The sequence below is a fragment of the Nomia melanderi genome, chromosome 4, assembly GCF_051020985.1.
Source record: "Nomia melanderi isolate GNS246 chromosome 4, iyNomMela1, whole genome shotgun sequence".
Classification (NCBI taxonomy): Eukaryota; Metazoa; Arthropoda; class Insecta; order Hymenoptera; family Halictidae; genus Nomia; species Nomia melanderi.
This window is the reverse complement of record NC_135002.1, coordinates 713,267-738,860: the sequence shown is the minus strand read 5'-3', so window position 1 is coordinate 738,860 and position 25,594 is coordinate 713,267. Positions and strand designations below refer to the sequence as shown.

General features: G+C 42.8%; 1 protein-coding gene across 7 annotated transcripts in view; it reads right to left on the bottom strand.

The window, feature by feature from the left end:
* Positions 1-25,594, bottom strand: part of GlcT (ceramide glucosyltransferase) — a 43,990-nt gene that overhangs the window by 11,358 nt on the left and 7,038 nt on the right. The window contains exon 2 of one of the 7 annotated variants that reach the window (XM_031993577.2): positions 1,143-25,219. The exons of the other annotated variants lie outside the window; for them this stretch is intronic. The gene's annotated coding sequence lies outside the window, so the exon portion shown is untranslated. Of the gene's footprint in view, positions 1-1,142; positions 25,220-25,594 lie in introns of those variants that run through there. 7 annotated transcript variants of the gene reach the window in all.

Below are 25,594 nucleotides of genomic sequence, written 5' to 3'. Positions count from 1 at the left end.
AATTAGCTCGCTATTGTGAACGGACGCGCGGCGACGCCGGGCCGCTCGCGTCATCGCTCGTTTCTTTCGTGTTTCATTCGGCGTTATTTATGCTCGGGCCATCCTTTGGGCAGAAATGTTGATTCCACGGAACGGAAAATAGAGGAAAGTGATTGGAAATCTTACACTTTCCCAACCGGACGAGATCTCCCACTTTTCACTCGGCGACGTATCGCCTTTTGTTGTTTCGTTTGAAGTGGGATTATTTGCAATTCATCGAATGTTCCTGTTTTTAAAGTTTCTAACCGAATTCGTTGAATCAGTTCAATTGAAGGTAATGGAGGAGTTATAGTTATTTTCAGGTCGCTTAAGTGTCGAACAGAAAATCGAATCGATGTTGTAGAGTGTATTTCGTTTGATCAGTAGGTGTAGCTTTAATCTAACTTTAACACTGGAACTACCAGATGGATCAGAACGACCCATTCTCGATTTCTCTTATAATTACTGGAAACGAATGCTCTAGGAATCGTTAGAGAAGCTGATTCAGTGATACACTGAAATATAAGCCAATGGAAATCTTAACCCTTTGCACTCCGAAGTTTTTCACTAGAAATATTCCAACATTTTCCGATGAGATGAAGACGATATTTTGTAAAATCAACTCAAAGCTAATTTACGTGAATATTTCTCAGCATGCATTATGTGAAGTATAATATTAAATATCAAACTTTATAGCTTCACTGTAGGAAATCAAGTGACTGAGAACCTCCCGAGTGGAAAGGGTTAAACAGAGAATTACGTTTTATAAAGAAACTTGGAAGAGTTCAATTATTTGGTAGCTCTAGTGTTAATCTAAAGCAATTTTCATTGCAATTATAACGTTTGTATGTCCGAATAATTTTCATTTCACGGCGCAACTGCACAATAAGGAAATTTGCTTTAAAAATAAAGCCGAGAGCCAATCAAGCACATTGTCCATAGTCTTGAAAAAATCAAGCGGGGTCGACCACTCGACTAATGAGTGGCTTGTCTGTCACTCCTAAACAAACGCAAATAACTCTCACGCAACACGGCCACACACACACACTCAAATTTGAAAGAAAGACGTAAGGAGCTTTGAGGACGCGAATTGTTCTCGGCTGAGAAGAGAAAACACCAGCTGATTGTTTCCATTCAGGTACTTTAATAAACATGTACAGTCGAACGTAATTCTTGTTGAACGTATTATTATTATTATTTGATGAAGTATATATCACGTTTTGAACACGGGCGGAGGACTCCACAGCGTAATCTTTTGTTTCCGAATGGCCGAGGTATAGAATAATGAATCGATCCAGAGACATCGTGCCCGCCTAGTTACGCGTTTCGATGAAATTAACTATAACCTATAATTGGCAATGTTGCGTGTGATAATACAACAAGTCACGGCGAGGAATCGATTGTTTCATATTTTTCGTTTCGCCCCTTTTTTACTCTTACTTTCATTTCCTTTCTCTTCGATTTCCAAATTAATCCGAACGGACAACGGACGTCGCGCGACCAGAGCTAGCAGAAATTTTTCGGTCGGATCGTCCGTTTGCTTGTTAAGTTTTCTATTCTGCGAAGTGTGTGCGACTCTAACGTGCGAAAGTAATTAGCGACAAATGCTTTTCTCGTTTCTTTTCGGTTCTTTCCCTCTTCTCCGGGAGGTAGACAAATTTTCGTCGGACGTCCGTGTCGGGGAAAATGATGATCCTCTGTGTTTCTGTTAGGCATGCGCGAGAGTCCTGGAAATTCCAACGTTTTCCAGGCGAGAGGATAGAGTTTCGTGTGTACGTGTGCTCGAAAAGACTGCTCGAAACGATGACTATATATATATATTTATATGTTACGATGAATTCGATTAATCTGGAAATTATACGTAGTGTCCGGCAATTATGTACAATCTTCGGTAATATTAGAGAATAATTATACGTAATCATTGGATTAACACGTTCACGTCGGCGTGTACCACCGGTGGCTCACAGTAAGTGGGTAGCATCAAATATATTATTGATCGTTTCAATAGTTTTGTCAATTTCGAGGATTCAGTCGAATGGGAAAGAGTGGAAATTACCAGTGTGAACGTGTTAACCCTTTGCACACGAGAGGCGACTCCCAGTCGCCAGATGATTTCCAGCGAAATTATCAATTTTGGTATTTACCATTAACCTTTGTATACCGCACCAGTGCGTGAAATATTGAAAGAAAATAGTTTTGTTACCTACTTTATGTATTAAAGAATCTTTCTATATCTAATTAGAAAGCATAGAATATTCCAAGTGAAAAACTTTCGAGTGCAAAGGGATGATAGCTCCAGGTTCATATCTCTCGTAACATATATACATATATACACATAAAAAAAGGAAACATCATAATTTAGAAATACACAGACGTATATACAAATTTCGCAAGTCTCACCGAGTACACTGTCTCCTTAAACCGAGGATTGTCCGCCCTTTCGTGGCACGAGACGCGCGAGGAGGCACCGAGAAACATTCGATTCCCGAAACAATCTCTTCCGAAACAATTCGATATAACGTCCGATCGCACACGCGTAGAACTTTCAACATTGTCACGCACCGAGTATCGCCGAAGCACGCATACGCGGTCGGGCGCTCGCGTGCGCACCGCACGCTGCTCGCATGACGCTCGCTCGCCTCTGCATGATTATGTTCCAGATCCACCGAACAGTAGATACACGGTATTGCTTATCGACTCTGCCAATAGTGTGCACAACATCCGATCGTAACGTCCCGACGAACCCCTTCCTCTTTATTTGGCAGTTAAGAAATTAAGAAATCGATCTCGCGGAATCACGTCTCTACAGCAATGCGACGTTCAACCGGTTAACTGCGTCCGACGAGCGTACGCGTCGTTTTCTAACGTAATGATTTCCTCGAGAATCAATTGTTCGTCTCAACTAATGTAACTTTCATATTTTCAATTGACCAGCTCGATGTGTATACTCGTCGTTGCTTTTCCACCCCTTGCGGACGAAGATTCTTCGAAAAATCAGATGAAGCCAATACACATAAATTGTATAATCGATAGAACAAAGGAAACCACGCTGATTTCTTGCTAATTAACCCCTTAACTTGCACGCTCGAGTTAATTCGAACCTAAACAGGCCAAACTGTGAGATAACAATGTGAAAGCAAAGGAAAAAAATCGTTTTATCGATATTTATCATTTACATGGGATTGTAAGCTATAACGCTTATTTATTCAAGAATAAAATATAGCCTTTTTCCATGGAACAAAAGTTTCCATGGTTATTTTAAAAAAAAACTGTGCGTTAAGGGGTTAAACGATTCGTTGGCGACTTTTGCAAATATAAAAATTCCATCTCGCCGGAACGTCGACGTTCCGCAAAGGGTAGATCGCGGTTCTCGAACTGAATTCTACAGTTAACGGGTTAACCGGTGCGACGTCCGCCCTAGGTGTTACACGCTGTATAGCGTCGCCGAGAACAGGTGGGAGAAGCGGGGAATAGAATGCCCTAACCTTCTCGAGCCGCACGCGGCGTTGGGTCAAATGTTCTTTTATATAGTAAATAATAAATGGTCTGTTTTATTTTAAGTCGTACGTACAGCCTTGGGTGTTCTATATACCGCCGGTTCATCTCGTCCCTGCCTTCCCCACTCCGAAGTATTGTCTTCCCATTCAATCGCATAATCGCAGAAAAAGAGAGGCTCACATAATAGTAACACCTTTGGCGTACACATCGCGCGAGATTTCTATCGACGACAGCCTCGTATTCGAGTAAACCAAGAAACGGGTAACTGTCGCAGCCGAAGAGGAACATGTAATGAAAAGTGGTTTCAGCCAGGTTAAGATCGACGTTGCGTGTTCGTTAACACTAGAACTACCAAACGGGTCGACGCGACCCGGTTTCTTCTTTCGCAACGATCGAAAAGGCATGGATGCTTCGAGAAATTCTCGAGGAAACCGATTCAGTGATACCTACTGATACAGAAGCCGATTGGAATCTTAATTGCTACGCACCTGTGGCTCTCGAGGAATTAAAGTCGGTTTAAGTACTCGGTAGTTCTAGTGTTAATTCGAGAAATTCAGATAAGCGCCGAACCTATCTATAAGTAACAAGTGTATTCTCGTTAGCGACGAAAACTCTTACAGCCATCTCATCGTACCATTGTTCTCTTTTCGCATTCATACCCGCACAAACACACACACATACACACACATACGCGTTCTTTCTCTCCTCCTCTCTCCGTTTCTCTCGAGCTGTCTACGACGTACAAAACAATTACGCTTGAGCTTCTGTACTTCTCCATTCGAATCTAACAGTAATTTGTCTTTTTTCTTTTCCCCCTCCTTCTGTCGATACGCGTCTCTTCCGACTGTTCCGCGGATACACCGCGAACCGTCCGTCTCTCGTATTCGCGATAAGGAATCGCTCGTAAGTACGTAATAGCTGCGGTGCCGGAAGCTATTTCCAGCGATAAATCAGCCCGCGAGCGCGGGGAACGTAAATAGCTAGTAAAATTAAGAAGTGCTAATTAATGTAACGGCGGAACGTTCCCGGGCCGCGCTTCCCGCTGAAACCACCCACCCCTTCCTGCCCCTAATGCAGACTTCCGCGGAACGGCGTTCGCGTGGCGCCGCGCTCGAGCCGATACGCCGCCAGCTTATTGCCTTACCAAGATCAATGGAACGAAACACCGAAAATATGAGGATACGCGGGAGTCAACGGTGGAGAATAAGCACTCGATGCAAGCGGAAGGATTTCGGGACGACGAAGCTAGAAGCGTGCTGTAAGTACGAGTGGCTCTCGTTGCTTGTCGCAGGATGAATCCGCCTGGAGCGTATTTCAACCCTTTGCACTCCGAAGTTATTCACTAGAAATATTTCAACATTTTCCGATGAGAAGACGATACTTTGTAAAATGAACTCGAGGAGGAATTCACGCGAATCGACGGGCAAAGTTATTTTACGCCGATATTTCTCGGATTGATGCATCGTATGAAGTATAATATTAAATATTATATATTATAATTAGTAGGAAATCAAGTGGTGACTGAGAGTCACCTTCCGAGTGCAAAGGGTTAACGAAAGAGCAAAGCGAAACAAAGAATTATATGTTTGTCGGAAAGACTAAAGAATTCATTGTTGAGAGAATTAGTATCGTTTCGAGCTTCAAGATGACGCGTATACTCGTCGAACACAGTTAACCGGGTACACCGGTGCGTACTTATGTGGAGCATAATGTAATTTCATCGTATCGGCAGGCGTAATCCGATCGGTTCGGATGTCGGACAAGCGAGCGATTCACGCGCTCGTCTAATTACCACGCGACGGCGGACTTCGACACTCGAAGTTTCCCGAAGTTTTCCTTTCCATTCAACCGAGGCTATTCATTCAAGATAAGAATGCGTTGCCAGCATACGAGCGCGCACGCGACACGGATAATATCGTTCGGTAAAAGCTCCCGTCGCAGGTAGAAAAAGTTCCGCGGTATTCTCGGTTGTAGGCCCGTGTACGACACGTTCGAGTTAGGTCCAACACTTTGTCCTTCGCGACGGTGTTCCCCGCCTTAAAATATTCTTCTCTGCAAAGTCACTAGACTCGTTCTACCTAAGCGTGTGCATCCCCTGGCCCAGGGGTGGCCAACCCGTGGCGCATCGCATCCTTGCGTCTATTTATTTTGACATGCTTCGATTAACGCGTGCCTCTCGAACTCATGTAAATTAATGAATTTAATCGTCGGATTGAGTTATTTCTATCTCATCCTGTAAGTTACATTACAATATTGCATTGCACCCTTGCGCCGACTTATTTTAAAATGCTTTAATTAACGTGTGCTTCTTGAACCGACGTCAATTAATTCATTTAGTCGCGAAATTGAATTATTCTCTTTTCTCCCGTAAGTTATATTACAATATTGCATTGCACCCTTGCGTCTATTTATTCTTTTCAAGCGCTTCGATTAACGTGCGCCTCCTGAACTCGCGCAAATTAATTCATTTAATCCTTTGCACTCGAAAAATTTGTCACTGGAAATATTAAATTTACTTTTATGAGATATAGATGACATTTCTTTCGACTAACTCAACGAGGTATTTTATTTATTTCTTTACAATTTTGATGCACCAATCGAGTGACTGAGAGGCACCTTCGAGTGCAAAGGGTTAATCGCGAGATTGAGTTATTCTTTTTCCTCATCTAAGTTACATTACAATATCGCATTGCACTTATTTTTAAACGCTTCAATAAAAGTGTCTTTCGAACTCACGTAAATTAATTCATTTAATCGCCAGATTGACTTGTTCCTTTCCCTCCCCTAAGCGAAGCAGATCCTTCTACCCCTATTTTCCTACCCCAACCGTGAATATAAGGTCGAGCAGGTGCTCGAGTTGTACGGTATGCAAAAGGTTGGCCACCCCTGCCAGGGCGGTTCACACGGTACACAAGACACGTTTGGTTGCAGGCCGCTCGCCGCTTAACCCTCTCAGTACCCGAAAGTAGGAACAGCCCTGCAGTCTGTGTCACTTTACGTTACGTTCGGCTCGTCCCGAACCATAAACCAATCGACAGCGAAGCGACCCAAGATGATCCCGTAGTCACAGACCAGGTGCGCGGCACTCCGGAATCTTGCTAATTTTTATGACGTCATAAAATACTTGGACGTAACCGTACGGGAGCAAACAAATAGTTGTAAATCACGACGATGACGAAACGAACCTAGACTTTCGACGATTTCCCAGTTTAAGACGCGAAATAGACACACTTTCAACCGATGACGAAACAACTCTCTCCTATCGGAAAATGCAACTACCAATCCCGAAAAAGGTTTACAGAAAATATCACGCTACGAAACCTCGCGGAAGACAACTAATTATTTTCCGTCTGAGTGGCGAGCATCGCGATCGTACGATCGAATCAAGTTTATTCATTCGTCCTCCTAATTATTCATTCTCGTTATCGCCCGCTTAAAATGGAAAAGTAGACCAACCGCGCTATTTAGAACTTTGCTATCTAAAAACGGAAAAGCGTCTCTTAATTCCTGAAACGAGAGAAGCGCGATCGACTTGCTATCTCGATTGACTTTTCTACTCGAATGTATATTTTCTAAAATATTTCTGCACGCCGAGAGAAACGAGTACTAAAAGGGTTAAAGATGCCTCCGCCTCGTAAATGTTTAACGAGACCACACGCCCACACGCGCGATAACGCGATTTGTAATCCTCTTAACGTGGCTTAACGACAATGATGGTAATAGGATTGAATCGGGAGGTCGTTAGATGATCCGGGGATGAGTGGAGCGAGACATTCGCCAAATCGGCGAGCTAATCGAGAGTCGTGATCTGCGCGCACCCCCGCGGATCGCTTCGCGCCGGAAATCGGTTCGATCAACGCTTCGACTGCCGCGCCACCCGAATTCGGACGACACCAGTTTTTACATAAACTCGAACATTAATTTTCTCGGTGACGTTTCGAACCGAATTTTGTTGCGTGTACGAGATATAAGTTTCTACTTTATTAAGAAAATTATTTTCACCGCATAGGTATTCCGATGAGTGTTCATTTGGCAGTCAACGCGTTCACACTAGGTTTACGGGCATTTATTGTACGGTTTATTCTATTGTTCCCGGGGAAGCTGATATTCGTTCGTTTAGATTTTGGAAATTGTAGATGTAGAAATCAATTGCATCAACGAAAACCGATTGAATCATTTACCGAATAATGTTTATAAAATTGAATCTGCGTGAAATTGACGCGTTCCGTAAAGCTAGCGTTAACACCGTTACTTCCGCGATGCGCGTGCAACGAGTCATCGCGTAGAAATCGTGCCGAACGCGCACCGTCCGTATCTATTTTCCCTGGTATATTGGATTTCCGGTGGGTCAACGTGAAAATATCACGTGAACGTGCACCTTGACACGATTCCGCTCGAATCAGGTTATGACAATCGTGTCTCGGTTAGATTGAAATCAGCGAAGGTGTCGGGCCGTCCGGCGTGCGCGCGATTAGTTTCGGGATTGGATCCTCGGGCGGGTCTATTTTCTTCGGGCGGCACCGTATTTCCGGGTGGAGGGGTTTACGGGGTGAGAGGTCAACGTTAAAATATCGGGTGAAACGCGCACCTTGACCCGATTCGGCCTGGTTCGCGGAACTCCGCCGCGTAACCGGCGGAGTTCAGAGCTAAACCCCTCCGGGGATCAATCGGCAGCAATGATTTTCAGCTGTCGGCCGGCTTCGTGGTTGACGTCGGGGAAAGTGGAAGTCTCCGCGCGTAATACGGTTTCCTCGTGCTTAAGCGATGATCGAGCGTGCCTCGATCAGCCGGTGATTCGTCGCGCTCGCCGAACCATTCAATCCCGCGTATCGAGCCGGCGCGCTCGCTGATGAACGAACAGTGTCGTATTATCTTATAGGCACCTCAGGGGAGACTCGAAGGTCTCGAGGAAATGGAATCCGGGAAACGTTCGCAATTAGAAAGATAATTAACCCTTTCCGCTCGACAGTTTTTCAATGGAAATATTCAATTTTCTGACGAGACATGGATAGTTTGAAACTAATTTAACCCCTTGCCCTAACAACGAGTGAGACTCGTGGTGAAGATTTTCAACATGATTCAACAAATATATGTATTAATCGATACACTCGAATTCAAAGTGAATACTATTCCCCTGTAATTAACCATTATACTTAAAAGGAAATATAGGCGTAACGTATGCTTAGAATTTTTCTCTTTTCCCAATAAGTTATTAGTGACAAAGTAACGATATCGATCAGAGTTGAGAAAGAAATCATAGGCCAAGGGGTTAACGACAATTCACGGATAAATTAACACTTTGAACTCTGTAGGCTCCAATATTGTACCAGTTATAATACTAAAAATATTTTAATGAATCTTAAAGAAACCACCCTAAAATCATTCGATTCTCCACGCATCCAAATTTTCTACTAAGGAGAATAAAAGATCAAAGAAATGTTGCGTTTCTCATTTTCGCTTTGAACACTACAAAAATTAGTTGCAGTTGCGAGATTACAGACAGATTAGAAAACAACCCGGAGTGGCAAGGGTTAACACGTTCCCCGCGTTCTCCAGCCCGCCAGGGGCCCGCTTCGCTTCGTCTTTTCGATCGGCGCCGTTGAAACGGCCGGCAACCCTGAACATGTGCTAACCAGATCGATTATAACGTTCAGCCGCGCGAAACGGAGGAGCGTGCTGAACTCGTTGCACTTTCATTTTTCTTTGGATCCGCCTCGTTTCAACCGTTGCCCGCCGAGTGACGTACCAACGAAATGGAATATTTTAGCGCGGCGAGAACGGCCCCCTCGACGACTCCCTTCTCGGTGGAAAATTCGGATGCGTGGAAAATCGAATAATTTCAGGGTAGTTTCTTTAAGATTCGTTGAAACATTTAATACTATAACTGCTGCAATATTCGAGCCCACAGAGTGCAAAGGGTTAACGCTAAAACCACCGAGTTCAATTGACTTTTGAAAATTTCGCTATAGAAACTCCAAGAGTGCACCCGTTCACTTTAATTGATTTACAATTCAATTTGCTTAGCGCCGAATGAATTTCTTTAATAATTTCTCGGAGAAACATTCGTTACCCTTCCAACAATCGCTAAAAGAAGACATCAGGCATGGGTCATTCGACCCATCTGGTAGTTTCAGCGTTGAACATTCGAATTCCAACCGACTGGGGACGCGCTCGTTCGCGATCGCTCGGCCGCATTGTTCCCGCGCACGCGAACCGGTAACGCGCGAACCGGAAAGAGATGAGTCAACCCGTGATTCTCGTTCGGCCATGTTCTCCTATCTTCCCTCGTTTCCTTGCGCATTCTCTGAACAGTTCCTGCGTTTCGTTGCGTCGCAGTACTTCCATCGACGCGAAATCGTTATCGGCTGAATCCTGTGCGCCTCGAACGACAACTCGAACATGAATTAACAAAAACTTTTAGGATTACACGGGAGTAACTGAAACTTATTAGCATGCTTTATGGGATTTCCATCGATGGGAATTAGAAGGAGAACGAAAGTAAATAGCTCGCGACCGAAAGGGTTAAGGTTTCACGTGACACCGTTCAAACTCTATTCACGTTAAAACCACCGAACAGTTCAATGTTTCTGAAGATCCTCTGTAAAAACTGCGAAAGTATCTATCGAAACTTTCACTGATGTACGATTCAGTTTGCGTATTGCTAAATCACTTGAATGATTTCTCAGAGAAACGTTTGTGATCTTTTTAACCCCTTGCCGTACCATTTCACTATCGACAACTTGGAAGAAATCCAGCGAAATTGTCCGTTCTACCTCAAGTGGAAATTTCATTTGAAGATGATACAACGATAATAGCAAAATAGTTGTTCGCTTCGATCCGTGGGTAACGAATAAGATCGATCGTTGTCAAATTAGTCTGGAAAGGTTCATCGCGTCGACGTTTCGAATTTCGTAGCGTTCCTAGAAGAGGCTCCACAACTTCGCTTCGTGACGTTGGGCGGGTATTCCGACGTGTAATCCTCTTAGATATCCGTTTATAAACACGAATATAATTACACCGACAAGTGGACTGCGGAACGGGCAACAGATGCACGTATTCAGCCGAGGAAGAGGAACATCCGAACGGAACCATTCAATTTAACCAGCTCACCGTGGAATTCGCTTGGAAAAATCTCTCGTGGCCCGTGGAATGAAATCAACCGTTGACGATTATGCACGTCGACGCAGGGCAAATGCACCTAACGTACGAGCCGCTCGGAAGTTAATGCATCAGTGGACTTTCTGATATTCTCTGGTTTTTCTTCGTTTCAATGGAACCGGTGATATTTGTTTTAATTATTCAAGGATTCACTCGTTTCTTTGTTTGCTGAATATGTCGTGAAATTATTTTCGAAGCCGTATCATGAAATTTCTGATCTTTTCTCTGGCTTTAAGCAGGTATCGAGTGGGTCGTATATAGAAATGGATAATTATAGCAAAGAGATAATGAACTCTGCAATAAAAATCAACCTCGTTCGCTGATTCCTATCGTATCAATCATCCTAGAAATTAATCTTATCGAAATGCCCTCGACACTCTACCAGGAAACAGGAAATACGAAGCCTCTACCGATGAAATATTCTTTATAGCCAGATAACGCTTCGTTCGGAATGAGAGAAAAATCGTTTAATCTAAACCTTCGCACTCGAGAGGCTCTTCTTTATAATTTCGTCGAAGCAGAAAGTCTGCGTTCAATATAAAATTGTACGATACATCGAGTATCATTCTACGTCTACGTTTACTCTAGACCGCTAGAATCTAGAATTTTTCAGTTTACAATTTCGTTGCGTTCAATCGAACGGCGACCGAGAGTCGCCCCTCGAGTGCAAACGGTTGAATGGTACAATTGTGATACTACAAATAAATATAGAAAAAATGATTAACCCTTTGCACTCTTTGACTCTCAGTCACTACTTGATTTCCTACAGTGAAGCTATAAAGTTTGATATTCGATATTATACTTCATACAATGCATCAATCTGAAAAATATTCACGTAAAACAGCTTTGTCCGTCGATTCGCGTGAATGTCTCGTCGAGTTGATTTTACAAAATATCGTCTTCTCACCGGAAAATGTTGAAATATTTCTAGCGAAACACTTCGGAGTGCAAAGGGTTAAAACCGGTGGAGGTTGGAATGAAATGGAACGTCGAGTCCGACTCGACACAGGGCTGGCAAGGGTTGAAGCGGATCGCGTATCTGTTTATCTCGTCGCGGAGCAATTCAGGCTCGTCCGTTTGTCATCCTTTGGCGCGTGAACGTGGGGCCGACAGGCGTCAGGACTCATCCTCGCGAAATTCCGTCGAAATTTTCGATGAATCAGCCGCAGGTCGGCCGTGAACCATCGAGTTAACGCTCGCCACGGTCCCCCGGAGCCGAACAAAAGAAGAACGCGGCGAACACGAGCGGGGAATCTCGCCGCGGAATCGGGCTACGCTATTTACCATTATTACGCTTTTGTCTCGTTAATAAACGCGTCCTCGGGCGTTCGCGCGTAAACACGCGGGTTAGGTAAAGCACGATAAACGGATTTCGCCGGCGATAACTCGCGTTACGTAAACGATAGCGTCGCGATGGGGTACGCAGGTACTTAAGCACCGGTGACTAACACTGGAACTACACGGCTGGCCAATTGGATTTCTACAATCTCTCGCCGGGAATTCCTAGAGTGCGTTCACTGAAATTTTACGATGAATTTAGGAAACTCTCTTTCTCCTACGAAACTGTCCATTCTACTTCAAGTGGAAATTTCATTTGAAGAGGGTACAATGATAATAGCAAAATATATAAATACGATAGCGTACAGTGAAATTTTACATTAATAGTGTCGTCTATATCCGATGCTCGTGAATGAAATAAAGAAAAACGTAATTTTATTCTGAAATGAAGTTTTGATCGCGCTCCCTAGGAATCAACTAATTAACAAAGAGAAAGGAATTGCTTTTATTGTCCATCGATTTCAAAGCGAGCGTCGCGTTAAGCATCAAACTTTCTAATTCGGATCGACTGAAACTGCGACGCAGAGGCACCTCCGCAGTGCAAAGGGTTGAAGCTTCCGGAGCAGAGAGTTAGGACTCGTATTTGTACAATGGTATCAGTCGAGATCCCCGTAAACCTTCGTCAAACGATGTTTACGGAGCGCAACCTATATAGTTGTACACCTCGGAAGAGTTCCGTGTCAGCTTGTATACAGCAGAATTAATCACGAATGATTCATGACGCGGCGGACGCTAAAAGTAGCAGCGCGATCCACAGCCGAACGAAGAGAAAGAGAAAAAACCGCTGCAGCATGCGGTTAAACACGTCTGCCAACTGATCGTTAATTCTTCATTGACGTCCGATGATCGTAATACGTCATAATTAACGTCTCAAGACGACACGAAGCATCCAACTCTCTTCTATATTCGAAAAGAAACCCGACTCGCGATCGAAGACGAGCGGACAAAGAATATTAGGTCAACCGAAAAGTTTCTTTTGTTCCCTTAATGCACAATCGATGCGCGATATTTCACGTTCTATCGCTTACGTACGGTTCCCTGGAACGTCTCGCGACGCCATCTTTCCAAAAATTCCTGCCAAATGAAACGCTGCAGGCAAGCCGCGGAGGAAACTCGCGCAACAATATTTATTCCGAAATGTATTATCGATCCACTCCGCGATTCCTGTATCTGCACGAACTGCCTGATAAATAAAGCTGCTCCTACCCTTTTTGGACACGCTGTATATAAGTTCCGTAACACTTTACGTACGCCGTAAGGAGATTATTCGATGACTAAGATTACTAGATCGAGGAATGCGCGTCTAACTTGGTCAGTTTCCATCTTATTTAACACTACGACTACCGGATGATTCAAATTGATCACATTAATCCGTTCCTACTTCTTCCCCAATTATTAACACTAGAACTATCGAGCATTCAATACGATTAATATGCAAATTACTTTTGCATTGTATATCAATTGTATAAAATACAATTGATATACATTGATATACTAAAATTGTATATCAATTGTATAATTGATAGAACAAAAGGAAACTAAAAGCTGATCTCTTGCTGTCCGAGTAATTAAATAATTTTTTTCTCGCTTAGTCTTCGAAATGTGAAAATTTCATCTCCGGAATGTCGACATTCGTCCGCGAAGGGTTAATCACAACAGTCTCGACGACTTATTAACCCCAATCGTACCACGTGTTTTCGTAACGAATACTACGATGTGACCTTCAGTCACTTGTGAGAATAAACGGAATGATTAAAATGTTATTGTTTCCGTTTATAGGGTCGAAATTTTCAAAGCCCAATAGTGTGACTGAATACACTCAATACGCTATAATAGAAAGAAAGAAAGCTACGTCCTGATCTCTTACTATTCGACTAACTACATCATTTTTCCACGACTTAGTCTCCCAAATCTGAACATTCCATCCCACCGAAACGCCGACATCCGTCCGCAAAGAACACGTTAAGCGCCATGTCAGTCACTGGTCACTGACGCTTCCGAATGACTAGAAAACAATCGTAACATACAAGACAACCGACGTCGAACGAAGATGTTTAATAACCTAACAAAGTTGTTGATAGTGCACTGCAAGGATCGTAACGTCGAGTAATTAATAACTGTCTCTGCTTTCCTTCGCTACGACAGAAAAACTCAATGGGAAAACGCTTAAGATTTTCGTGGCGCTTAACGCGTTAATCGAGTAAACCATAGTACTTCGGTTTGGTCACCGGTGACGACCCCCATGGCATTCAACGTGTCAAGCGACTCCGGTTCCGCGGAGAAATAACTCGGAACACTCCGGTGCGCGTTATCCCCGCGATTGCGCGAGTCGTAACAAAGGATTTCCCGCGGTGGAAATAAAATCGTGGGACTCGAGCGGAACGAAAAGAAGGAGAAGCGCTGGCGCGCGCGCACGGGCTTCCCCGACGCAATCGCTTCAAGGATCAACGGCTGGCTTTACGAGCAGCGTGTGTCGGCCGGAATGAGTCATGCGACGCGGAATGAAACGCTTAATAACGAAATTATCGATGTGGCCGCACGACGCACAGTTATTGTTGCGCTCAATCACGCTCAATCTAACGGGCCAACCCGTTAACCGGCAGACGTCCGGCCGCGGGCCGAGCGCGATTAAATTAAACGAATAAAAACCCCGATCGGACTCGATCTTTGAATTCCGATTTCGAGTAGCCCGGCAAAGTGGTGATAACCGAATACTAAGAACAAACGATTAACCCTTAGCACTCCAGATATTATTCACCGGAAATACTCAATATTTTTTAATGGGACAGACGACGTTTTCTTAGATGGAATTGAGAAATCTCACATGCATCACTATTTTCTTTCAATGTTTCGTACATTGACGCGTTATGCAAAGTTTCTTATTAAATATCAAAGTTTACAGTTTTGTCGTGTCGAATCGTTTGGCGACTTAGGGGCGCCTCTGGAGTGCAAAGGGTTGAAATTATTTTACGATTCTGTTCCAATAATTTTTATAGTATCTAACCTTAACTTCCTAGCGAAAGTGGAACATGCTGTAACATTTCTTAGATCTTTTATTTTCCTTGTTACTGCAAAATTTGGATGAAAAATCTAATAATTGTAGGTAGTTTCTTTAAGATTCATTGAAATACCTAATATTATTCCTGGTGCAATATTAGAGCCTACAGAGTTCAAAGGGTTAATAACGATGAGAGTTCACGAAGATTTTTCTGTGTTGAAGTTATATGGTTATAAGGGAATAGAAAGAAGGCATGTTTGAAGATTATACGCGATAAATGTAAAGGAATCTAGAATTAACAGTAATTAGAGATTCGAATGAAGAACCAATGAATGTTCCCACTGCTCCAAATAGAAATCTGGCGATATTTGACTCGCTCGGAAGACAATATTAAGTAATGAAAGAATTGAGGGAATTAATGTCTTGGCTTCCGAGACGATCGTAAAACATATTCGGAAGCTACGGAACGAAGGGCTCTCTGACCCAGAAAAGACGGAGGAACTGAAGAGAATATAAGATTTGGAAAAATCAGAAAATATCCGAAAGATTTAACATTGACTACTACCGAGTGATTTGCAGGTCGGAGGAGAAACAAGGAAAACCGAGGGAAAGAGAGAGGAACGAAGAACCGAAAGAAATTCTGGCCGGCGATTAGCTTTGTCAAGGTGAACGCCGGTGGAGGAGCCGGCGAGCCAAACGAGAGAGGGATTCTGGAACGGCGGAGGAGGCTCGGTGTCAAACGGCGGAATTTGAGAAAGAAGTTTGGCGTCGCGTCAAGTCAGGTTACAAGGTTAAGCGCTCGTTGCACCGTATTTATAGCGGAGGCAATTCAGATCAAAGTGGTCTCAATCTTGTCACACACTCTGGAGGAACCTCGCCGATAGAAGGAAGAGTTCAATTTGCGGCTGGACGCGTCGCCCGGATGCTCCTTGTTGGGGATTGTTAACACGAGTCCGCTGTCCTGTAGAGGGTGTTACATTTAACACTGCAACACCGCCGAATACATCGGGATGACCCATTTCGAGATTCCTCTTTTACAATTATTGGAAACCTGACAAACGCCTCTGCGAGAGACGAGTAAAGAAATTAACTTGACACGTGAATGGAATTGTTTACCTTTTGAACTCTGTAGGCTTCGATATCGCATCAGTTAGAATATTAAATATTTTAATGAATCTTAAAGAAACTACCCTAAAATTATTCGATTTTCCACGCATCCAATATTTTGTACTAAGGAAAATAAAAGATCGAAGAAATGTTATAGCATTTCTCATTTTCGCTAGGAATACTATAAAAATTAGTTGCAATTGCTGATGGATTACAAAGCAACCTGGAGTGCTAAGAGTTAACACGTTAAACGCAGCACGATTCCATAGAGCAAAATACGCAAAGTGAAAGAATATTGAATCATTCGATTGAATCGCGTCATGATTGTTGCACGTTCATCTGGTTAAATGTCATCGAATTAGGTAATATTATTTGTAATATAGAAATGTTTTCAAATCATCGTTTAACACTAAAACTACCAGAGGGGTCAAATGACCCATGCTTGATGTCTTCTTTTTGCAATTATTAGAAAGGTAACAAATGTTTCTCTAAGAAATTATTAAAGAAATTCATTTAGCACTACGCAAATTCAATTGTAAATCAATTAAAGTCTGAACAGATGCACTCTCGGAGTTTCTATAGCGAAATTTTCAAAAGTCAATTGAAGTGCTCGGTAGTTTTAGTGTTAATTGAACTACAGTAATTCGATTTTGTTGGTCACCGGTGACCCCCATGGCATTCAACGTGTTAATTGCGATAGAAATGAGGAATCTTGGAGTTTTCATGGAGAAATTCGATGGGGTGGATTTCATTGGTTGGCAGATTTTGTGTTAATATTAGGCTTGCGGGCCAGGTTATGTTAATAACGAACAAGCTGGGACCAGCGAGAATGTTCAGCTACCTCGTCGACTATGGTATTTAAACCTTTGCGTTACGAGGTCAGCTCACGTGACATAGTGTTCTATATGGAGCACGTTTCGCCGACAGCCGCCTAAACTTTGAATAACTGCGAGCAATTTCTTCGTAATCAGCGTAATATTATCAGAGCCAGAAAAATTCAGCGAGAGTCGGCCGAGAACGGACTAGGAGAACAATTATAGTGCAAAGGGCAAGGGTGAAGCTTTCCTCTTTCCTGGTGCTCCGCAAACGCTGGGACATCATGCGACGGGTGGAGCAGAAGTTTCGGTGTGCGGTTACTCGAATCATTAACATTCGAAATCACTCAAATTCAGAATTATTCATTGCGCTCGAGAGGTGACTCGCCACCTGATTTCACACTGTGAAACTACGAAATTTGATATTTAATATTTTACCTTTACGCGTCGATCCGAGTATTGAAATAAAATAGCGTTGTTCCATCTCATCAGAAAATTTTCTAATATTTCTACAAAGGGTTAACCCTTAACCCTAAAACTACCGTACCAGTCAAAATGTTTCGATTGTTTCATTTCGCAATTAAATAAATAGTTCCATTTTACTCCAACGAATGTCTAAAGAAACTGAAAATAATCTTACAATTTGCATAGGGATTGCATATTAATCGTATCAAATACTCGGTGTTTCTAGTGTAAGCAAGCGACCTTTGCTTACTGCGTCCAATGCCGCATACGGGGAAACTCATTTTATTACGTTTATCATTGTCATTGTAATATTCACAATGAACTCGTTAAGTATCCTGCCGGATCGCTTCAGTGAATTTGCTTCCGCTTGTTATCCGCATTACGGTATTGTTTGGTAAGTCAACTCGAAATACTTCCGAGGCCCGTTAAGGCTCGAGGCAACACCGCTTCGAAAACATTTCAATGAATTGATCGAGCGATTACTGTAATTTCGCCGGCTGAATTCCATGATGTTGCAAGATTGACCCGGTATCGGGCTCGCTTATTGTTATCAGCCGGTTAATTACACACGCGCCGGGACAATTCGAGGAAGCCGCAAACCACGGGTTGCGCGCGCGGTGACTCGGCCGGTTCGGTTCGGTTCGGTTCGTTCCCATTCGTCGCGCGTAACGAACGCGTGCGAGTGTCGTTTCCTTGATCCTGCGCGCGGGACGGCCGGCGTGAGATCATTCCGCCTTTTTAATTATGCGCGCGACCGTCTCTCGCTGACCGGCGATCCGGCGCCGCGTTAACACGCCGCGAGCGTATCGGGGATTGTTCATCTAATATATACGGCTATTCGAGCCGTGAGGATTTTAATAAGTCGTATTAACGAACGTTGAATGACTCCCCAACGCTTCAGCCACCGAGCTGCTCGTAGCTGTCTTAGAAAAGGACGGCGAGTCTCTGAGAACTTTTCATCTGTGCTTCGGTTCACGCGTCGAAGTAAATTTATAGAGAAGAATACAATGAAAATGAGCCCAGAAAAGAACAATAGAGGAAACTAATGTAATGGCTTCTGAAATGATTACGCAACGTATTCAGAAGGTATGAATCCCAGAATAACCGAGGAGAAATTTATTCCATTGAGATTTGCAAAAATCAGAGAATATCTCGAAATTGTCCACCGCATTGGCTTCTAACCGATGTTCTTAATATAAGTGATCAAATTGTGGTTAAAATAATCTTGAAAAACATCGTATATCTCATCAGGAAATTTCGAATATTTCCAGCGGAGAACTTTCGAGTGCAAAGGTCTGTTATACTGTCAATTATCCCTGACAACCTCCTCGTCTACCTGCACCCTCCAAGTATTAACCCTTTGAACTCTGTAGGCTCCAATAATGCACCAGGAATAATATTAGACGTTTTAATGAATCTTAAAGAAACTACCCTACAATTATTAGATTTTTCACAGATCCAAGTTTTGCACTAGGATCCAAAGATCTATGAAATGTTATAGCATTTTTCATTTTCGCTAGGGATACTATAAAAATTAGTTGCTGATTACAAAACCATCTGGAGTGCAAAGGGTTAGAATTGGAACAGAATCGTAAAATAACGTTAACACCTTGCACTCCAGAGGCACCTCTAAGTCGCCAAACGATTTGACACGGCAAAACTGTAAACTTTGATATTTAATAAGAAACTTCGTATAATGCGTCAGTGTACGAAACATTGAAAGAAAATAGTTTTCCTCGATGCATGTGAGATTTCTCAATTCCATCTAAGAAAACGTCGTCAGTGTCTCATTAGAAAATATTGAATACTTCCAGTGAGAAATTTCTGGAGTGCAAAAGGTTGAATGAAAATATTGGATGGCGTCTTTCGACAGCCACCGTGAAGCAGCTGTTAAAAAATAAGGCTCCATTGTGGCATTCGAGGTGCGCGGGAGATAAGAAAATGGTTCCTATTCGAGTGAACGAGGCCCATTTCTCGGCGACGCGGCGCTCGAAGCGTTAACGGGGCGATCACCGATAAAACGCGGTCTCATCGTCTCCGGAGGATTTTTATTTTTGAGGTCAACCTCGAACCTCCGCGTTCCTTTTCTTCCTAATGGCCGGGATTTTTCCTGGACCCGTCCGGAACGCCGCGGCGTAAGTTACCTTCGCGTCGTCGGGGAAACTCGCGCGGAAATAACCCGAGATCTTGAACCTTTAACCCTTCGCACTCCACAAGTTCCTCATTAGAACTGCTCAACATTCTCTAAGATACCAACGACATTCCTTCAAACTGACTCGACGGAGACATCACACGTAAATTGAACGAAACTGATTTCTTTCAATATTCCACATATGGACACGTTGCACAAAGATTAATATTGAATATCGAACTTAATTCCGCTGTGATATTAACTGGCGACTGAGAGGCGCCTGCGGAGTGCAAAGGGTTAAGCTCCTGTCCCGCGATTTCTTTCGCGGCTATGCTAATTAGAGATACCTCGGCGTCGGCCGATTATTTTAATACATTAACTGCTTGGCTTGTAATGTCGTGTCGGACTCGCGCGAAAATTTGCAACTGAATTTGACAAATTTAAATGTCGTTCCTTTGTTTTCCATGTTGTATACCCGATGACCCAATGACAATGCGTCGCGATTGCCGAGCCAGGGATGCGTCAATTAACCCTTTGCACTCGAAAGTTTTCGCCTGGAAATATTCAACATTTTCCAACGAGATGTAGTCGGCATCGTTTGAAACTAACTCAACGATAATTCACAGAGAAATTAAGCAACAAAGCTATGTTATCGAAATATTTCACATTGCAATAGAAAGTTTCATTTAACATACTAAACGTTCACTTCATAATTTTGCAGTGTCAAATCGAATGGTGACTCTGACCTCTCGAATGCAAAGGGTTAAGATTACTGAGTCACTAAGACAGATCTACCTTTTGACCTCTTCCCTACCACATTTCCCATAATAATATATATATATATATATATATATATATACAGTGAAACCTGTTTTTGTGTGGTCCTTTTCTATGCAATTCTTTTTGTGCGATTTTTTTTATGCGGTACATGAATTCCAACGGTGTTGTTTTTTAAGCGACGAAAATTTGAACCAGTTCATCGCAAGATGCGCGTTTTTTACTACGACAAGTAGCAGTGAATTACATACATTGTGAAAATGTCTCCTTGTATGAGAAATTAAATTTTTTTAAAATGATTCCACGTGTAATTCAATTATTTATTTCGTTCGAAAGCACTTTCTCGCTGTTTCGTAAATTTCTGAACATTGTTTTCTGCGCGGTTTCTTTTATGCAGTCCCTATCTACGCTAGAAAAACAGGTTTGACTATGTATCAGTTTTTCTGGAAGCGAGAAGGCAGTTTTTACGTGCGACCAAACCGAGTACCGATACTTAAATAAAATTCTCTACGATTTAAAAGGTGTTGAAACTCGATTTCGTCGACCGGAGTCAATATAAATTCAATATAAATATAAATTCCGTAATACTTTTTTATTATCGATCGTTAAGCTTTGTAGTAAGCGTAGAGAGAATAAACATCGAAATCGGTTCTTCTCTGAAACATTATCGTATTAGATTAGATTTATCGGTTGCATCGATGATTATTAAGAAACGAATCATAAGATAAGCGGTTAAGTACATTAATCAGCTTCGCGTTCGACGCGTATGCTCGTCGCTGAGTCTATTTTGAATGATTGTTCAGAAAAAATTCCACGGTTAACTGATGAATATCAAGCTTGATAGTTTGACTTATCAAATCACGTAGTAACCGAGAGTCTCTGGAGTGCAGAGGATTAACCCCTTGCCCTGTAACATTGAGTAAGAGACCCGTGGCGATAATTTCAAACGAAATCGGGTAAAGATAGATACTACACGATTCTTTCGTGTGCGAATTAAACGCTGCTCTCCCGTTATCAATGACTGTACTTTCGAGTGAACGTATGCATAGAATGTTCCTAGGATTCAGTTTCCCGACGAAAGGATCTTTGAGGACGAATGTCGTCATTTCCACATCAAACTTTCACATCAAGTATACAAAGTTGTAAACAATGAGTTTGTTCGAATAACAAATCACCAGTTTCCTTTTCCTCCATTCAAAACTTCGATGCGCAATTCAACTCCCACGGCGAAAGGTTCTCGATACTTCGAAGAAATCCTCGCCGGTAAAGGGTTAATGGGAAGCTGGTTAATCGAGCGGTTAATTGAGACATTAAGAGGACCCCTGCGGAAGCTCCGATTCGTCAGTCTTCGGAAAGCCACAACGTTTCTATTTCCGCCTTGTTTATCTTGCGACACGAAATACGGAATTCCAATGGAAAATGGTACTCCGAGAGAGATATAGGAAACTATGCTTGAGATTATTACAGCATTATTTGGATCGTTACTTTACAATTATTAACAAGTACTGCGGTATGAATATTATATTCGCGAATAAATTACGGGAGAATATTACGGAACACACGCTTGCGAGGTTTTACGTGACTTTCTGAGAGATAGAAATCTGTGGCTCGCCGATCGACCTTCGCGTCAGTCGAAATTTGTAAGAGTACAATTAGAAAAATAGAGTTATAATGATTTTCCCAGTAAACGTTATTAAAAAGAACGTCGAACCAGATGTTTGTTCGTCGATGGACGTTCGACAGCGCGGATTGCTCGCCGCAACCGGGAAGGAAGGGCCGAATGCCTGTTCGAAAACAGAGAAACGCGAGATTCCGTTCGACGTGCACGGTTAGAATCGCAAATTAGCATGAACATCCGCAATCCGCCGGCGACGAATATTTTTAAACCGTGAATCGCGCACAAGGTTCGAGGCATTTGCATAGAACGAGGTGAAAAGAGAAGACGAATATGCGCGATACCGGAGAAACTCGATCGACTTGTAAATCAGCTGCTCGCGCGACAATTTCAAAAATTTGTAAACATTCTATAGAAATCGATATCCTCGAATGCCATCCTTGATCACCAGAATTGGCTATTCATCGAGATTCCACTTTGCCTGTATCGCGATAGTTCGGGTTCATCGGAATCAACGTATTCAACTTCTCCGGAGATCATCAATACCTTCTCAATGATTTTGGAGAAGAGACCCGTCTGGTGGTATTAGGAGTGCCACATCCAATTCACGTCTCGGTGGAATAGATTTTTAACGTGATACAGTTGGACCCGCTATAACGCGATTAAAAGATCATCGAAAAATAGCTATGAAAGTGAGAGTTTCCGTAAGAAATTGATACAAGCGGAGGACCAACTCGATACAAGTTGGATCGGTATCCGAAAGGGGAATCTCACGCGGAATTCGTAAACGTGAAACCCGTAACACGGAATATTTTAATCGCGTTACAGAGGGGGATCTACCGTGATTTTCACGTTTCATTTGATTGTTTCATTTCGCAATTATTGATATCTTAAAAGCATCGAACATTCGAAATGGTCTTGAAAATAAATCGTTTCGCTTGAATACTACAATGAACGTCTGAAGGAACCGAAGATAATCTACTGTTACAACTTTCATAGGGTTCACATATTAACCGTATTAAATGCTCGGTAGTTCTAGTGTTAATTACAAGGGGAAAGCGCGAGCAGACAACCTGGCGGTTAATTGCATTCACGCGCCGCGGCTTGATTTCCCCGGGTAACGAGCGTCGCGGCGATGAGCGACGCTTTTCAATTTCCTTCTTCGAATGTCTAAAGAGCTTTCGCAGCGAGGGTTCCTCCCGGAGAGCCGTTGATCGGCCGTGATTCATGGCGAACGCTTGGCAGTACCGCGGAAAAATGATCAATAAACCACCTGTGCAAAGAAAAAAGCGACGAAGACAGATATAGGAAAAGATAGCGGCGTCGCAATCGAAAAAGTACGTGCGATAAGGAAGGTATCGCATCTGTCTCGATAAGTTGGCGCACGATGAAACGATTACCAGGAACACCGAGTGGCGTGTTAGCGAATACTAGGATGAGGATTACCGAACCGTCGATAACCTAGATATACGCTCTACGTAACCGCGAAAAAAAATCGTCGGAGTTTCGGGGAAGTCCCCAGAGATGATACAATAGCGATGATACAACGAGTACTTAAAAACAGCCGGCTGAGACTGATCTCAAGATAACTGTTGCTAACATTCAATGGTTGACGACACGTTGCACCGGTTACATAACGTTAACACCAGGCTATTAACCGCGGAAGACGTATCGGCGATCCTACTCGATTCCGCTGTTTGCTCTCCACTCATCTTCGCGGGGAATGAGAAATAAAGAATATCAGAGAGACCGTGTATACACAGTGTATTTTTGAAATCGTAGGAGGAAGCGAGAAAACAAATGGGATATATGGGCTGACACTTTCTTGCGAAGGACTTCATCATCCAGATAATAGATTTCGAAAGTTTACTTTACACTCGTCGGATATTTGTAGCTGGAAATGGCAGGACGTGGATAAATGTTAGCCGATTCTTATTGAACACCGTGGGCGCGCAAACTTTCGCGCGCGAGCGAGAACGAGGCATCGTATAAAAATAATTCTATACTTCCCACTTGGTTTTCCAGGCGGGATAATCGGCTTTTCAATTGCATTGTGGTTTTGGGGACAGCCTGTAAGCTGGCGGGGGGTTACGGTAGATAAGATTGCGTGCCCACCAACGATTCTCGGGCAGCGCCGAACTGCAGCGATGGCGGATCGACGCCGGCCATCTTGTCGGGCCAGTTGAGCTCATTATGGTCACTGAAGTCGACGATTTCAGGGGCCAAACGGTTCGCTCGTGTCGTATAAATATCTCCATTAATTGACCACTTGACCGATGAAAGTGTTAGGGTTCAAAAGCCCCGGATTCACTTTTGTCGTTAAGCGCCGCCACTCCGCTCGCCGCGGAGAAATTACTGAATCTGCAACTTTCCCTCGGCCGCGTCGAGGCCTCTACACGTCGAGATACGTGTTGCCGATGCACGCGTCGATGCCTGGCTTTCATGATTCACGTTTCGACGTGTAAATTGTTATCGTTGAGTCGGGACCGATGCAATCTACATTACACGCAGGAATCGGAAGCCCAATGTCCTTTTACCGATATGGCAGACTAAGGCGAATCGGAACAGTTCTGATTTAACAGGAGAAAATGAACAGACAGAACTAAGAATGACTATATACTTTCATTAATTTCTCATTAATACACATTCAACTTCAATATCAGCGAAACAAATTTTGGATAAACTGAACAGAGAGAAATATCCGATTCGCCCGAAATTCCTACGTCTACAAATATTCATTGTTTATTCTATTGTTCCCAGAAAAACTGCTGTCCATTTATCGAGATCTTTGAAATTAGAAGTTTAAAAATAGACAATTTTACCAACGTTAATAAATTTACCGAAGCCAACTAGACTACTGAAGCTGGAAGAGGAGGCCCTAGAGACAAACTGCCACGCGTATCGGCAACGCGTACGATGATCTTTCGACGTTTCCAGCAATCTTTCGCATTTTACACGGAAATCCGAAAAGGAAGTGAGAAACGAGTAACAAAATGAAAACATAAAGTCGACCACTCGGTAAAAACCTTTAATGCCGAGACGCGTCTTTATAAAACGCCGTTCTCGGGTCTATTTACAAGCTTTCACGGTTATTTACAAAGTCGTATGGAATAAATATTCATTTCGCGCGACCCGGCGAACAACGCGGAACGGAAATTCAGCGAGACCGCTCCCCGGACAATATTTAAATAAACAATCCTTCCGACGATGTTCCGTTTTCGCCGTCTGGTTGGCCGCAGATTCGTGAATCCGGTTTTAACTGTCACGCCGATGCAAGTTCCGTGCATCTGTTCGTGTTTCTTTAAGAATAATAAATACTCGTGACAAACAATGCCTAGTCACGTACGCAATATGGCGGATGTTTCTCCGTTCGCGAACGCGAGCGTTGGATGACAATTAGATATTAATATAAGTTAATACCTCTCTCGTCATCGGTTAATGCGAACATATGATAATAATACATGGTAGTAATAATAGTAGTAATAATAATAATAATAATAATAATAATAATAATAATAATAATAATAATAATAATAACAATAATAATAATAGTTCCGCGTTACATGCATTCAAGTACATAATCTCGATTGAAAATAGAAAGAAAAAAACGGAAAATATATTTATATACACATATACAAATAATGACGACGTTAGAGTACATGGAGCGATTGACT